This window comes from Podarcis cretensis (genome assembly GCF_951804945.1).
Source record: "Podarcis cretensis genome assembly, chromosome: 7".
NCBI classification, from domain to species: Eukaryota; Metazoa; Chordata; class Lepidosauria; order Squamata; family Lacertidae; genus Podarcis; species Podarcis cretensis.
This window is the reverse complement of record NC_137176.1, coordinates 70,449,154-70,465,714: the sequence shown is the minus strand read 5'-3', so window position 1 is coordinate 70,465,714 and position 16,561 is coordinate 70,449,154. Positions and strand designations below refer to the sequence as shown.

The window sequence follows — 16,561 nt, the reverse complement described above, 5'->3', positions numbered from 1 at the left end:
GTCCTTTTATTTAAAATGCATCTCTGGGTTATTTGTGGGGCATAGGAATTCGTTCCACTTTTTCTTCTTCAAAATATAGTAGGGCTCCCCACAAGGTCTGAGGGACGGTGGACAGGCCCCCTGCTGAAAAAGTTTGCTGACCCCTGCCCTAGACTCTATACCTGCACTGCAGTGTCAGGAATAAGACTGCAGAGATTCCTATTCAGCCATGAAGCTCACTGGGTAACCTTGGGCCGGTCACTTTCTCTCAGTCTAGCCTACCTCACAAGGTTGTTGTAAGAATATAATGTGTGTGTACTAGGGTGGGGAGCAGATCCTCAAGCTCTTTCAGTGAACGATACAAATGTAATAAATAAATGTTGGCTTTTTGTAATAGCAGACCCTCCAAGTGTCCCTATTTTTGAGGGACAGTCCCAGATTCACAGACGTCGTCTTAGTTTCTGAGTCAATCCCGGAATGTCCCACTTTTCCTTAGGACGTTCCTATTTTCTTCTATGAAATGTTAGAGGGTATGGAGTTATGCAACCCCCTAGCCAAGGAGATAAGTAACTAAAAAATATTTACAAGACATCTGAAGGCAGCCCTGTATAGGGGAGGTTTTTTAATGTTTCATATTTTATTATGTTTTTAATAGAGAGCTGGACCATAAAGAGGGCTGATCACTGAAGAATTGATGCTTTTGAATTATGGTGCTGGAGGAGACTCTTGAGAGTCCCATGGACTGCAAGAAAATCAAACCTATCCATTCTTAAGGAAATCAGCCCTGAGTGCTCACTGGAAGGACAGATCCTGAAGCTGAGACTCCAATACTTTGGCCACCTCATGAGAAGAGAAGATTCACTGGAAAAGACTCTGATGTTGGGAAAGATTGAGGAGAAGGGGACGACAGAGTACAAGATGGCTGGACAGTGTTCTCAAAGCTACCAACATGAGTTTGACCAAGCTGCAGGAAGCAGTGGAAGACAGAAGTGCCTGGCGTGCTCTGGTCCATGGGGTCACGAAGAGTCAGACATGACTAAACAACTAAACAACAACAACAACATGTTGGAAGCCGCTCAAAGTGGCTGGGGCAACCCAGTCAGAGTGTGTGTGTGTGTGTGTGTGTGTGTGTGTGTGTGTTATTATTATTGAATAGGTGGCGCTGTGGGTTAAAGCCTCAGCGCCTAGGACTTGCCGATCGAAAGGTCGGCGGTTCGAATCCCTGCGGCGGGGTGCGCTCCCGCTGCTCGGTCCCAGCGCCTGCCAACCTAGCAGTTCGAAAGCACCTCCGGGTGCAAGTAGATAAATAGGGACCGCTTACCAGCGGGAAGGTAAACAGCGTTTCCGTGTGCGGCTCTGGCTCGCCAGAGCAGCGATGTCACGCTGTCCACGTGACCCGGAAGTGTCTCCGGACAGCGCTGGCCCCTGGCCTCTTAAGTGAGATGGGCGCACAACCCCAGAGTCTGTCAAGACTGGCCCGTACGGGCAGGGGTACCTTTACCTTTATTTTCATTGGAGAAATGTTGGAAGGTATGTCATATTTGGTTTATTTCTGTGTATATAATAAAAATGCCAGGATGTCATCATGTAGCTCCCATTGGAGGATTTGTGGTGCCGCATCACAGTCGTGGATTTGCACGAAGCCAGGAGAGAAAAGGCAAAGGCAGGTTAAACAACAGCAGTGGCTAAGGCATTGAATGGAGAAGGAGGAAGCAATGAGAGGGGAAAGTGGTGGTTTAAAACCATGGCAGAGTAAAGCAGGGACAGGGGAAACTGAGAGGAAAATAGAGGCTTTAAACAAGAGCAGAGGTCTAAGTAAAGCAGCACACATATCAGTCTGTTTCCTTAGCTGCAGAGGAAAGGGTGTGTCACTCTCCAAACTTTGAAAGCTCACCCATTCAAATACTCAAGAGAGATCTGCCGACTATTGCCTAACCATTAGCTCCCGTTGAGAAAGCATCTACCAACCAACCTAGACCATTCATCAGTAGTTTGCACTACGAAATGAATAGTTTGCCAACAGCCATAACAGGATCTACATGCAGAGCCCTACATAGAAGGGCAGGGAAAGAGGCAGCACATTAAACAACAAAGCGCCCCCACTTTTGTTAAATTCAGGCTAAGTGATCCTGTGAGGTTAGGCTAACCATAGCTGTACCCAAGTCACCCTGGGTTTCTCATGGCACTACAGTTCATGAGGGCTAGGACCTTGTGTTTGTCTGCTGCAAATCTTGGGTGTTTCCTGACAGCGCAGGGATTTTAACTCAGAATTCTTTACTCCCAATCCAGCGCTCTGGCTATTCCACACACCGGTTGTCACATGATTCCTTGCTTGATTTAACAGCATGGTCCAGACTAAAAGCTTGTTTTACTGTCACTTGTAAAAATGTTAAAGTTTCCCTGCTGGAAGGGAAAGGGACAACAAGATACAATCTTCAGAATGTCACAGTTAGATAAGCAGTAGGCAAAAGGTTAAAATCTAAGGTGTTCTTTATGGGAGCCACCTGTATAAATGTATTAAGAAAACAAGCTGTTGTATGTATTTATGATGGACTTTGGCCCCTAGAATGACAGAGCCCTGCTATTGCTTTGATCAGAGGCCTAAATAAATCTGGCTGATATATTTTTTTACAAGTTTTTACAAATTATTTTTCTCTGATAAGCATTTGAGATGTTCACCCAGTCTACTTATTTATTTATTTTTATTTCATAAAAATATTCCACGAGTGTAAAAACCTCAAAGGGAATGAAACAATAAAATTAGCAGTAAAAACAGTTAAAAGCAATGATTTAAAACATTTAAAAAAAAAAAAAATCAGCAGTAAACTAAAAACGAATTAAAACACACACCAGCATTGTACGTATCTGGGGGTGATTGTCTAAACAAAAATGTTTTTAGCAGGTACTGAAAACAGTCCAGCAAAGGCGCCTGTTTTCTGTCATTAAGCAGGGAGTTCCAAAGTTTACATGGTGCCACACTAAAAGATTGCTTTGTCTCAAATGCAAAATGGGTATTATGTGGCAACTGTAATGGTCTGTCGTACTCTTGCAAAAATAAAAAATAAAAATTGGAGGATGGCATTCTGGAAGATGGTGTCCCAGATTTTGCCTTCAAAATTTTGGCAGGTATGCCCCCAGAGAACTCTTTTTCCTAGGTCACACACATACTCCAAATCTCTGAAAATGATGGAAGTAGGAAGAGGGGCCCCCTCTGCTGATATGAAGATTTTGCTTTGTCTCTACACTGGATGTACATCTTTTTACTGTAAAAATGTGGAGTCCTGCAATTCAGGGGGTGAGGGGGAAACCCTACACCTATCAAGACATTTTTGAAGAATTGCCCCAGTGCTTTTCTGGTCTGTACGGTGTGCCCTGCAGAAGAAAATTGCACAGGTACAGTATTTCTTCAAGCCAATGGAGAAAAGGCAGCCATCCCAGTGACTTAATGGCTCTAAATAGCCTTTGGCTTGAAATGCAGTAGTTAACTTTGGCAGCTAGTCAAGAAAAACATAGCCCAATAAGAAGAATATTTTAGCAGGCTGCCTAGGGAGAGGGTTTTTCCAAAATGCAAGCGGAACACTCTGGTTTCATCAACAGGAGAAAAGAGGGCTGGCTGCCTGTCGATATGTACAGAGCAGAGCAGTCGATAAAAAAAAAACATGGAGAAGGTTCCTAATCAATTTTTTAAACAAAATAAATTATAGGGGACGTCACACAAAGAGCAGAGCATGATTCTAGAGGCCCGCTCGTCTCTGCACCCAAATGTATGGGAAATGTAATGTTTCCACAGAAGTGCTTAATGTTCAAGGCATTATTCGGTGAATTATGTAGTCCTCACAGATCCCCCTGTGGGACTGGCAACAAGAGAACAGTCTGAGAATTCCAGGAATGACAACATTTTATTTTGCTGCTTTTCTTCTTTGTGTTCATCAGCTCTGAACTAGAGGGCTGCTCTCTGGTGGCCAAGTGAGGGATGTGCAACGTTAACAGTGGGGCTGTGCGTTGGGGAAGGAGGTTTGGTTTTTAACTTCCTCTTAGCCTCACCACAGAAAGCTAAAGGCCTGCAAGCAGCCAGAGACTGGGTTTGTTACCTCCTATAAAATGCCATCTTTTGCAGATCCTAGCGCGGTGACCCTTTCTGCTCTTAGAATCCTCCTTTCGGCCTCCTCTTTCCTCCACAAACCCTCCAGTGTGGAAACAGGTCAGGGCTCCTGCACCTTTCGTTGTTTTCTTCATAACTATTAAAGGTGCAGAAGCCCCTGTCCTCTTTATCACTTGACCCCCTACCTGGAAATACACGTGGCTCTGTCATCGTTATCACTATGTTTTAAAAGAAAACCACCTTTCTGACATTTCTATTTCAGCCCGAATATTACTAACTGCGGTGCTACAGGTTAATTGGTACCATTCGTTTTCAAGGAGTGTTGTCATGATTAAACGCATCCTGCATTTTTAAACATTCTTTTGGTAAATCTGCAACCCCAATAAAGAAGAAACGCTAGAACAGGGGTCAGCAAGCTTTTTCAGCCATGGGCCAGTCCACCGTCCCTCAGACCATGCGGTGGGCCAGACTATATTTGGGGGGAAATAATGAACGAATTCCTATGCCCCACAAATAACCCAGAGATGCATTTTAAATAAAAGCACACATTCTACTCATGTAAAAACACCAGGCAGGCCCCACAAATAACACAGAGATGCATTTTAAATAAAAGCACACATTCTAGTCATGTGAAAACACACTGATTCCCGGACCGTCCACGGGCCGGATTGAGAAGGCAATTGGGCTGTATCTGGCCCCTGCGCTAGAACTCACTTCATCCTCACAGGCCCCTTATATGTTAATTTAACATGCCAGAATAGCACTAATTATTACAGCCTCCTGAATGTGTGGACCGTACAGTGTGAATGCTCGTTCAGTGTCATGTGCGAACAGGTCTTTTATCTCCTCCTTTCTGAGGATCCTGCTATATCTACCCCACTTCTACATGATTCTTCCTACCCAGGGGTGCCAACTTAAATAAAATATTGGGGGGTCTCACCCCACATAATCTCTCACAAAACACAGCGCACACACACCATTTGAATGACTATGTCCATCAACTTGGGGGGTGGCAGCCCCCTCAAATATTTTATTGGGGGCCCCAAAAAGACCTCAGCCCCTAGGAGTTGGCTCCTATGTTCCTACCCCTCTCTTAGGGCTAGCCTTACCACTAGGTAACAAAAGGCAGTTCTCTTAGGGGGCAGGTGGTGAGGGAAGAAGTGTTGAATGACACAGCCCACTCCATATCTCCAAAGCTAGGCTGCTGCTCTGAGGTATGGTGGAGGATGCTGTCCTGTTGCCAGGATTTTAAGGATTTTAATGCACTATGTGTACATTTAATGCAGTGACATACCAGTCATGGCTTCCCCCAATGAATCCTGGGAACTGTAGTTTGCTAAGGGGTGATGAGAGTTGTTAAGAGACCTCAATTCCCTTTCAGTGAGCTACAATTCCCAGAGTTCCATGGGAAGAGGGATTTATCGTTAAACCACTCTGGGAATTGTCGCTGTCCGAGTGAAGCATCATAGGCCAGACACAAAAGGAAAAGGGAATGGGGAGGGATGCAAGCATTCTGGCTATGCACCCAGCATACATTTAAAGCACATTCCCCCTCTTCAAAGCGTTCCAAGAACTGTAGTTTACCCTTCACAGAGCTACAGTTCCCAGCATGCTTAAACTACAGTTCTCATGGTAGACTCTGCTTTAGATGTATGGTATAAGCAGCTGACGAGTAAAGTCCTTTGTGCATTAGAGAAGCAAATTCCCTGCAGCGGCTGCTTCTCTGGCCAGCGCATTGGACTAGGCTGGTTTTTCCCTTGTCTGCTATGTTCTCGGTGGGAGGCAGGGGGGCAGCTTAAGAGGTGCATGACTCACTTGCCTGCTTAACTTTTTCACCATGACACTTTGTCAGCTGAAACTCCCTGGGGGTTCATAGAGTGCATTATAGTAATCCACTTTAGGTGGGTTAACACTGAACTGAAAGTTTCATCTTGAAACCACCCCAACCCCCCACAAAAAAGCCCCAGGATGTTGGGGACCAAGGGAGGGGGAAAATGTTGAATATTTTATGGGGAAGTGGTAAAAAAACTGAGAAACATACGGGGGGGGGGGGGTTATTGAGGCAGCTTTTCTTTTAAAGGGTTGCTTGGTGGCTGCTCCGAGCAGCGACAGCCATACTTATCAGCAGTCTAGCCATGTTCTCCCCCAAAGCCTTGTGTACAGTCACACTCCTCATCCATTCCTGCTTTAAAGGCTGTAAAGTTGTGCAAGCAGAAGGTTTCACTAACTGAGTAATTCCAAGCCAATTCAGCATGATGCTGCAATGCTGTAGTTTCTGTAATGTTGCATCACTGTAATAAAATTTCAGGTGCTGATGCAACATTGCAAGGCTATACTGTACATGATGCATACATGAAATGTGAACACATGAAGTGCTGTCTCATTCTGTTGGTCCATCTAACCTAGTCCTGCCTGCTCCAGTTGGCTCCGTTGTCCAATTTTCGGGCAGTGGTCCTTCCCAGTCCAGCTTCCTGAAATTCCTTAGCTAGAGATGTGACGGACTGAAGTGGAGACCTTCTGAATGCCAAGGATACATTTAAACTGCAGAAGAGCAAAATCTGGTTGCTGAAAACCATGAAGATTTTCACAGCAAACCATCAAGCCCTACAGCAAACATCTACATGTTTAAGCCTGGGAATTCTCCCTTCCATATTGAGATTTCCTTCCTTCTGTTGACATCCTTCCCTCTTCTGATGAAGCAACAGACATTAGCACACCATCTACACACAAGCAGCCAATAGGCTGCAGCTACAGAGCAAGGCATTTCTTAAATCGGTGGTGGTAGGAAACTCACAGCCCCACAGGCCTGATTAGGCTACACTGGCTCCCAGTACGTTTCCAAACACAGTTCTAAGTGTTGGTGCTGACCTTTAAAGCCGGTCCAGTATACTTGAAGGAGTGTCTCCACCTCCATCGTTCTGCCCGGATACTGAGGTCCAGCGCCAAGGGCCTTCTGGCGGTTCCCTTGCTATGAGAAGCCAAGTTCCAGGGAACCAGGCAAAGGGCCTTCTCGGTAGTGGCACCTGCCCTGTGGAACGCCCTCCCACCAGATGTCAAAGAGAAAAATAACTACCAAACTTTTAGAAGACATCTGAAGGCAGCCCTGTTTAGGGAAGCTTTTAATGTTTAATAGGTTATTGTATTTTAGTGTTCTGTTGGAAGCTGCCAGATGGGCGGGGTATAAATAATAAATTATTATTATTATTAGGCTTCCCAGGCCTCATTTGGCCCTCAAGACAATTTTGGTGAAGCCACGCCTACCTGCCCTACTTCTGACATCAATATGGTGTCACCTGACATCATATATGCCGCCATATACTATCAGTAGCAGGGGTGCCAACTTGAATAAAATATGTATTGTGGGGGGCCACATAATCGATCACATGATCCAGTACCCATCAACTTTGTGGGGGTCATCATCTCCTCAGTTCCCCAGTCCTGTCTTAAATTAAGTGTGGAGAAAAAGTTGAAAAGAATACTGAGGTCCTCTTGTAGCTTGTGACTGGTGTGCGTCCTTCTTCCCCAGACAGAGACTTCCTTCAGGGGAGCAGTGGCGTTTGTTTACCTCAGATCTTTGCCATGACACGCCTGTCACTGTTCACCTTCCAAAATTTAATGCTACTTCTGTGATCACAGAGGCAGTGTGGGGGGGGTGGGGGGGACCCACTTTGTTCTAACATAACATGGAAGCTGGCTCTTTTTTTTATAAAAAAAAAAGGACGCCTGGACATGTCAGTGACTGTCGCCGCTTGCCGGCTCACTTTACAAAGACTGGCTTTGAAGTACTCTCACAAATCAAAAGAGCTATCTATGTCTTTTAAATGAGAAAGTACAAACTGAACCAAAAAAGGAATGATCAAAACCTTTTGTCCTCACAGCCTGCTGGCAGCTTCTAGAGGGATGTGGTGTCAGCCTAGGGCACCCAGCAGAACACTTGTTCGTTGCAGGAGAACTTCATGGAAATATTGTTTGCATTCCATTGCAAAAGGAGTTTCTTCGATAGAAATGGTTTGCTGGGGTCAGCTCTGAGATAAAACCTCTGGTATGGTGCCCTCTGGTGGGTCCTCTCCTATGGACATGAATGCACACACCACGTGGGCCTTCTTGCCAGCAAGCAGCCATAGTAGCAGCCCCATCAGTACTGTGGCATTTTGGAGTTACCTTTTACATTTCCCACAATGCCCTGGAGTGACGCTACATTGGGGAAAGACTCCAGAGCATTGTAGGAAAGGTAAATGGTGCCGTATTCCTCAGAGTGTTGCAAAAGAAAGGCCCCCATCAGCCATGGGCCTAGGCAGCTGCCCAGAAATGCCAGGTGCTGGTGCAAGTCCCCACTGAAGCCTATTGCGGCTTCTGATCTTGATGTGGAATTACAGGTAGGCGAACTTTCTCTTAATCTAACCTCCAGTCAATGTGGGAAGACTGGAGATCGCCTAACCTGATAAGGCAGTGGATGAGACACCAGCCACCTTAGCACCAGAGCAGAGGGCTAACATTTCGGATTTAAAAGTATAGTGGACAATGAGTAAGAAAAAGTAAAAATGAAACGTTGATTGCTGGCCAGCGTTTGCCTCTGCCACCTCCAAATGGGATGTAGATCCTGAAATGTTGCCCAGAAAGGATTGTGACTTTGAGCTACTGAACATGAGCAAACACGTCAAATGACCAAGCTATTGTTATCAGCTGTGGGCAACAAGGAATTTGGTGACGTACACCTGCTGAAGTATTATTTATTTACTGAGTTTATATCTCGCCTTCCCTCCTTCGAGGAGCCCAGGGAGGCAAATAGATACACAAGTTAAAAAGTTTTGTATTCACGCAGTTAATATCATGGCTAGTTTAGCCTTTCCTTTTGTCCAGACGGGAGATATACTTCATTACTTTCTTACACTTGGTTCCTGTGGAATTATTGCCTTTTCTTTGTTCTATGCTCCATTATAAACCAACTTGTTTGCTTCCAACCTGACTGTTTAGACGTTATGCAAAGTGGGAATTGTCTTATTTGTTGCAAAAGGACTTCCTTGCATCCTTTCCCAGCTCAGCTGCAGAACTGGAAAAATACACACCCATATATTTCATCACAAGGGCAAAGAGTGATTTTCCCACCTCCGAAAAAGAAAGAAAGAATTCGCACTATGTCCTTTGTTTCATAATATTCCTTCTTTAAAATTTACTTGGAGTTTGTACTGCCAAAGAGTATCACAGAACTATATGTCCAAACCGAGTAAAACATGGAGTGCTATCAAGAGCACACTATATCAGCCTGAAGAAATTGGCACTCCCTTGTGAAAGCTACGTGTTCCTTTCTTATCTTGCTGGTACAGATCTCAGGCTTTTTAGTTTTCACAATGACATTTAAGTACATTTCACAGCCCTGTGGATAGTTTAGAAATAGGGTGGAGAAAACAGGGCAAGAAGGATTCTGATGTACTGGAGTTCAAGAACAAGGCAATTTTGCCACACATGAACACCAGAATTTGCTGTTGCTAAAGTATATCAGTATGTGAACAGAGAATCTACCATACCCAATTCCCAGGACTCCAGGTGGTTTACAACATGCTTCAAAAAAAGTTACCATGTTTCTCCACCAACTTACGATACCACCATCCTTTTCATTGGACATACAGCCCTCCCCAGGTACTGACTGCCAGACCCAAACTAAAAAGTCTGGCAATGCTTCCACAAGATGCTCAACTCTGGCAAGCCTCTAAGGTTTCCATAATTGTGGAGTGCTCCCAATAATACTTCTCTGTGTATCCTCAACATTTGGGCAGCTCACGGGTGGCACGGTGAGATGTCTGGGCCACAGGTGAGGAAGCTAGCCATTTTAACATATTAGGGATTTAATGCTTTATAGAATACCGACAGCACACTGATCAGACAAAGACAGAGAACAAGAACAGAACAGAACAAGACAATACCCATGTGCTTGTAGCAGCCAAACTCTAGGGCCACATTCTGCACTAAAGGTAAAGGTAAAGGGACCCCTGACCATAATGTCCAGTCATGGCTGACTCTGGGGTTGCGGCACTCATCTCGCTTTATTAGCCGAGGGAGCTGGCGTACTGCTTCCGGGTCATGTGGCCAGCATGACTAAGCCGCTTCTGGCAAACCAGAGCAGTGCACGGAAACGCCGTTTACCTTCCCGCCGGAGCAGTACCTATTTATCTACTTGCACTTTGATGTGCTTTTGAACTACTAGGTTGGCAGGAGCAGGGACCAAGCAATGGGAGCTCACCCCGTCGAGGGGATTAGAACCACCAACCTTCTGATCAGCAAGTCCTAGGCTCTGTGGTTTAATCCACAGCGCCACCTGCGTCCCTCACATTCTGTACTAGCTGCAGCTTTTAAACCAGGGGTTTCCAATGTGATACCTGGAGGCAGCAGTGTGCCTGCCGGAACTTTCTATGGTGCCTGCAAATTGTTGCTGGCATCTGCCTCAAGAGACAATGGAGAAGTGCACTTTTGGAGGCAAGATCAAGCTGTTGGACAGTTGCAGTACCTGCTGTGGCTGTAGATACCAATGTGGGAGAGACATGTTTTGTTGCACCTGGGGCAAATGAAGGCATCTGGTTGTGCTGCCGCAGATGCACCATGGCGTTTCTTATCTCTGCGCTCCTCCCAGCGGTCATTTCTCCTCTGCTCACTCCTATGGGTACACGACTTGACTGCCAGTCTCTAGGCATTTCAGTTGTCTGCAAGGGATTCCCACACAGTAGGGTTGATGTTGCCAGCCTTCACGTTATGTTTGCAGACATCTTTGTAGCTTACAGTTGGTCTGCCAATTGACCAGGTACCTGAAGCCAGATCCCCATAGAGCAGGGGTCAGCAGCCTTTTTCAGCTGTGGGCCAGTCCACCCTCCCTCAGACCATATGGTGGGCTGGACTATATTGGGGGGGGGGGAATGAACAACTTCCTATGTCCCACAAATAACCCAGAGATGCATTTTAAATAAAAGGGCACATTCTACTCATGTAAAAACACACTGATTCCCAGACCATCTGCGGGCCAGATTGAGAAGGCGATTGGGCCGCATCCGGCCCCCAGGCCTTAGGTTGCCTTTGGGGATCCTGCCATCTTCCAATCTGTGGACATGACCATGCTAGCGTAGATGTCACAGAGACAGCCCTCAGTAAATCTCCCCTCAAAAATCTGCAGTGAATAAGAGACTGTTTATTCTTGCTGTTCAGCTCCTCTTTGCACTGGCTCAGCCTCTCCTACATTGAATATGTCCCCTTAAACATGCCCACATTTCATTGGATGCCAGGATCAGACACTCACCCTTCCACCTGTTCTGAACAGAGTAGAAATGCAAAGAGCTTCTCTTTGAACTGATATAGTTGCTTTTTCCTGCATCAATTGGGGCTGGGGATGCTCACAGCATTTTGTGCTCATCTCTTTTTCTGTTCTTGTGGATATGGCTGCCATTTTGTTCATACCCCATGGCAGCCATTTTGTGTTATGTCATTCCCTCATGGCAGCTGGCATTTTCTGGCTGCCACCCATTATGCCTTCTCAAAAACCCATTTTTGTCCCCTGGTCCAAAGAGGTTTGCCACCTCTTATCTAAACATTCATGAAGGGCAGCCCAATGTAGGAGTTCCCAGGACAGAAGGTAGATAAGCTCTCCATAAATTTCCTAGCTTTTGTCCAGAGTCTCAATGTGACATTCTTTGCACTATGAACACATAAACTTATTTTAAATCAAAATGATCTGTAATGTTCTTCAGTTAAATTGCTACCCACATAACACAATTATACATTTTGAGAGAAAGAAAGAATAAAATCTAAACTCCTACCTTTTAAATATGCTTCATTTTAGGTCTGAGATAACTAAGCCAAGCAACACTGTCATGCTGCTTGCATGAACTGCACAAAATGTTCAGATCTATTACTTCTTTTCTTCTCCCCCTTCCCGACTAGTGGGATCCTCATGTGCTTGCTGTAGATCTGTGACAAAAGTCTAATAGAAAAGCGAAGATAAAGCCTGGACTTTTCAAGGTGAGACAAAACGACTCATGACCCACATCTTCAGAACCACAGTTAATGGTGATAATGAACACTCCGTGGGACAGCAAGCATTTGAAACTGGATCAATTGCTAAGCAAACTGAACAGCCTAGCAAAAGGGGGGGGGGAGTGAGCATAATACTGCAGCATCTTCAATAGCACAAAAGAAATCCGCACGCTTTGACAGCAACCAAACAAGTTTCTGGATAATGAAATTGAACATTTGCAGATCTTATCAGTGCAGAAAATGGATTATTGGGTGCAGTGGGGAGGGGGGGCTCTTCAGATGTTAATTAACTAAACAATTTGATTTGATTTGAAAAGCCTTATTGAAAATGGACATGAAGGTAGATAATAAAACAAGGTTTCAATATTTATTTGCTAGGTTCAAATAGGCTGCTCGCTATCCTCAGTTTGTTGCAGCCCTGCTACAGACTCTAAGATCATAAAATTGTAGAATTGGAAGAGACCCTGAGGGTCATCTTGTCCAACCCTCTGCAATGCTGGACTACACACACACACACATTTGCAAAATGTGTACTTTGGATCTACCTTAGGTGTGAGGGAGTACTACTCTTATTACTAAATGGAACTTATGGGTGAAGGAGAGTAAAACTCATCTCCATCCTGCCTTATCTCCCTGTGCTGCACAGCTTTGATTACCAGAAATGAACTGGTTTGGGGGGGGTAGAGAGTCTTCAATAAGCAGAGCTATGGGAGATGTGGGGAGATAAGGCACGGATCAACAAGCATATGTTTAGCAAACACGAGTCTGTCTGTTTGGGCTCTCAGAAGCAGGGCCAGATGAAGGCCTTTAGAGTCCATATATATATATAGAGAGAGAGAGAGAGAGAGAGAGAGAGTGCCCCTATATATATGTAATTCAAAATATAAACAATAATAAACCATAAAATAAAAAAATATCTTTCAAAATTAAACAAAACCTACAGCAGGGTGGAAAATAATGTTGATGTTGTATACTTCCACTTTATATTTCAAAAGCTGAGTTTGCAGTTTCTGCCAAGTTTTACTAAAGATTACTTAATCACTTCACTGAGTAGCGGGTTTGCAGCCGTGGTGAGCCACGGATCACAGATCCACTGGACTGTCCACTACTCAGTATTGGCAACCCACTTAGTGCGGTAAGTGCCCTTCTCTATACTATAGTTAGCATCATAGTTAATTCAGCTCTGGATTAACTATGAAAGTCCCACTGCAAAGGCATGTGCCTAGCGTTCATGACTGGGTCTACTGCATGGTGGTGAAAGCAGCAAAAAGAGCCTGCTTTGCTGCTTCCTTCATGTATTCTTCAGAGCTCTTCAAGGTGTATAGGCTATTCACACCTGCCTTAGTGGACAAATCATAGAACACCTCAGAGACCTTCTGTGAGTAGCTTGCTGGACACTTTGAGGACAAAGTTGCTTGTCTCCATAGTGGGCTGGATGCCGCAACTGATGCAGTTCCAACTGAAGACTCCAATGCTCCATCAAGCCATGTTTTGTTGGCATCAGTTGCAGTTTTTGCAACATGCTGATGATGAGTGGGTGCCCTTCTTGACTGCGTTACCTGGTTGACACCAGAGTGTGGTGAATATGTCTTTGTATGGGGGGGGATGGGGGCAGGGGCATGTGCCTGCCACTTATAAATACTTCCGCTTACAGACTATTCAAGCAACCGCAGAAACCTGCTTGTGTTTATTGTTGAAAGTGTCTTGCATTCCAGTGCTAGTTCTTGTTTCTGCTGGACCTTGATTTTCCCTGCTAGACTAGACTTCCTGCTTTGACCTTACTTGCACCCTAGGGTTACAGCTTCCATCTGCAGTTCAGAGTTTGCAAAGACTTCTCCACAGCACCACCTAACTTTGTTCTATTCAAGACCACTGAAAACAAAAACAAAAAAAAACCTTTCATTTTCCTTCTGTTAATTTTCTGTGGCATGAATTGCTAGTTGCCATGGTGAAGAGTTATCACCATTAGAGGAGAAAGTGTGATCTGCGGTTTGCTAAGATGTTAAAAAAAAACCTTGGGAATTCTGCTGCTATATCAGACAGAATCTGGATGAATAAAATCATAAACCATAACTGGTTATTTTGCTTGACGAAGCCAAATGAAAGAGAAATCCTTGCTCTCAGCATGCTACTGTAGAACCTCAGAGACACAAGCCAATTTAATGCGTCATCACTGCATTGCTTCCTCTTGCCACTGACTCCAGATGGAGCCCACGAGGGGTTGAGGGAAGATACAAGTGGGTGAAGCAGAGCACAAGGAGAGTTAGAGGGAGAATGGGCGTCTCTGGAAAACCTTTCAATTGTTTAGGGGTGAGAAACCTGTGGCCTTCCAAATGTTGGGACTCTCTCCCTTCAGCCACCATGGACAATGGTCAGGGATGGTGAGAGTCGGGAGTCGAAAAACATCTGCTGGGCTCCCAGCTTCAGGCCCGTGGCCTAGTTCCTGCACTTCATGGCAATTAAGCCGAAGTACATGTAATTAAAATCACCACATATTCTTCTCCTGCCTTCTCATGTTCTTTTTCCCCACTCCCTCTCTTGTTTCCCTGTGTCTGTTTTAGACTGTAAGCCCCTCAGGGAAGAGACCTGCCACACCTGTTCTTTGTAAAGTGCCGTGTATAATACTTTATAATAATATACTGGATCAACCCTTTTTGCTTACTATGAAGTACCTACTAACACGCTCCCCACTCCTCCAAGGAGCAGAGGTGGAGATGAACTGTAGAAGGCCCTGCACTCCCCAGAAAAAGTGCAGGATGGCACAATGAGGATGCAATGAAGATAACAAATGATGCCTTCTTTGCACCACAGCTTAAGAAGAATATTGACAAACTGGGATGTGTGCAGAGGAGGGTCTGGAAATCAAGCCTTATGAGGAACTGTTGAGGGAGTTGGGTATGTTTAGCCTGGATAAGAGGCAATTGAGTTATGATAGCCATCTTCAAATATTTAAAGGGCTGTCACATGGAAGATGGATCAAGTTTTCTCCTGCTACAGAGGGTAAGACCCAAACCAATGGCGTTAAGTTACAAGAAAGGAGATTCTGAACTTTCTGAGAGTCAGAGCTGTTTGAGAGTGGAATGGACTCCCTCAAGAGGTTGTGGAGATTTTAAAGAAGAGGTTGGATGGCAGCCTACCATGGATGTTTTAGCTGAGATTCCTGCCTTGCAAGAGGTTGGACTAGATGATCCTTGGGGTCCCTTCCCAATTTACAGTTCTATGATTTTATGATTCAGTGAGAAGAAGAAACAGAAGTAACTGGCAAACAGGACTGATGACTTCAGCAGTTTCTTCAGGATCAGTGCTCACTAATTTAAATAGTGACAAGAGGCAGAAGGCAAAGTTCAAGCCAGAGGAGGAAAACGCGAATGAGGCTTCCTGATGCAAGAGAAATGACAGAAGAATGAAGGAAAAGCAAGCTCAGAGTATGTGAGTTCGTCACATGATACAGAAATAATGTTTGACAAGTGGGAGGCAACACAAATCTCATTAACACCACAAACACAGGTTCACATTGTTGCATTTATTTATTTAAAACATTTAAATCCCTCCCTTTGGGAAAAAAATCAAGGCATCTGAAAAAGAAAGGAATATACAAACAGTATAAAAAATACAAAAAGTTACATTTTAAAAATTAAAAAACACCACTGAAAAGTGCCATTGTTGATAAGAAAGAGGTGGAAACCCAGCAGATGAAAACAATGGGAATAGCAGTTTAACACAGCAAGTCTTCAGTGAAGATTCTCAACCATTAAAAGCCAAAAGCCATGCTGGAAAGGAAAGTTTCTGCATTGCCAAAGAAGAACATAAGGAAAGGGGTGAGGTGGACTTTTCTAGGCAGGGTGTTCCTAGCACTGCTTTCTTTGCCCCTCATCCCAGTCAGATGTGAATTTTGGGCTTTCTGTGTTAATACATCTGGAATAACAAAATAACTCCTAGTTCACAGTGATGGAGACTGCAAGTTGAACAGGCTGTCTTGAAAGGCTGGTTGACTCTCACTAAAGGTTTTTAAACAGAGGCAGAACAGTCATCTAGCATGAATATTGATTGGCATAGTGGGTCCCCTGCATTGGCAGGGGGTTGGAATAAATGATCTCTGAGGTTCCTTCCAACTTGATGATTCTAAATGGCATTTACTGCTTGTGTACTCTGCCAAGCTGCCTTGCAGGTTCTGTTGTTGGGACAGGAAGAGAATAGGCGTACAGTATTTTAATAATGAAGGAATTGGGCCTTTAGTGCTGTGGCATCTACCCTTTGGAATTCCTTCCCGTTAAATATTAGACAGGCTGTGGAGCTCTTTCTCAGTCTGCATATGCATAGGAATTGTTTTCAGATGTTTTAATTGCTTTATTGTTTATCTGTTTGCTATCCTGGGCTTTTGTAGGAAGAAAGTGTCAGAATTCAGGCTCGGTCAGAGGTATGTGCCTATCTCTCCAGGCACCGGCTGAATTCTTTCGACCTCCC

General features: G+C 44.6%; 1 long non-coding RNA gene across 1 annotated transcript; it reads left to right on the top strand.

The window, feature by feature from the left end:
• The first annotated feature begins 10,546 nt into the window (after positions 1-10,546).
• LOC307220796 lies at positions 10,547-12,212 on the top strand. Its single transcript, XR_013841106.1, has 2 exons — positions 10,547-10,796; positions 12,005-12,212. It is a non-coding gene; the product is annotated as an uncharacterized lncRNA (long non-coding RNA).
• Positions 12,213-16,561: the final 4,349 nt, after the last annotated feature.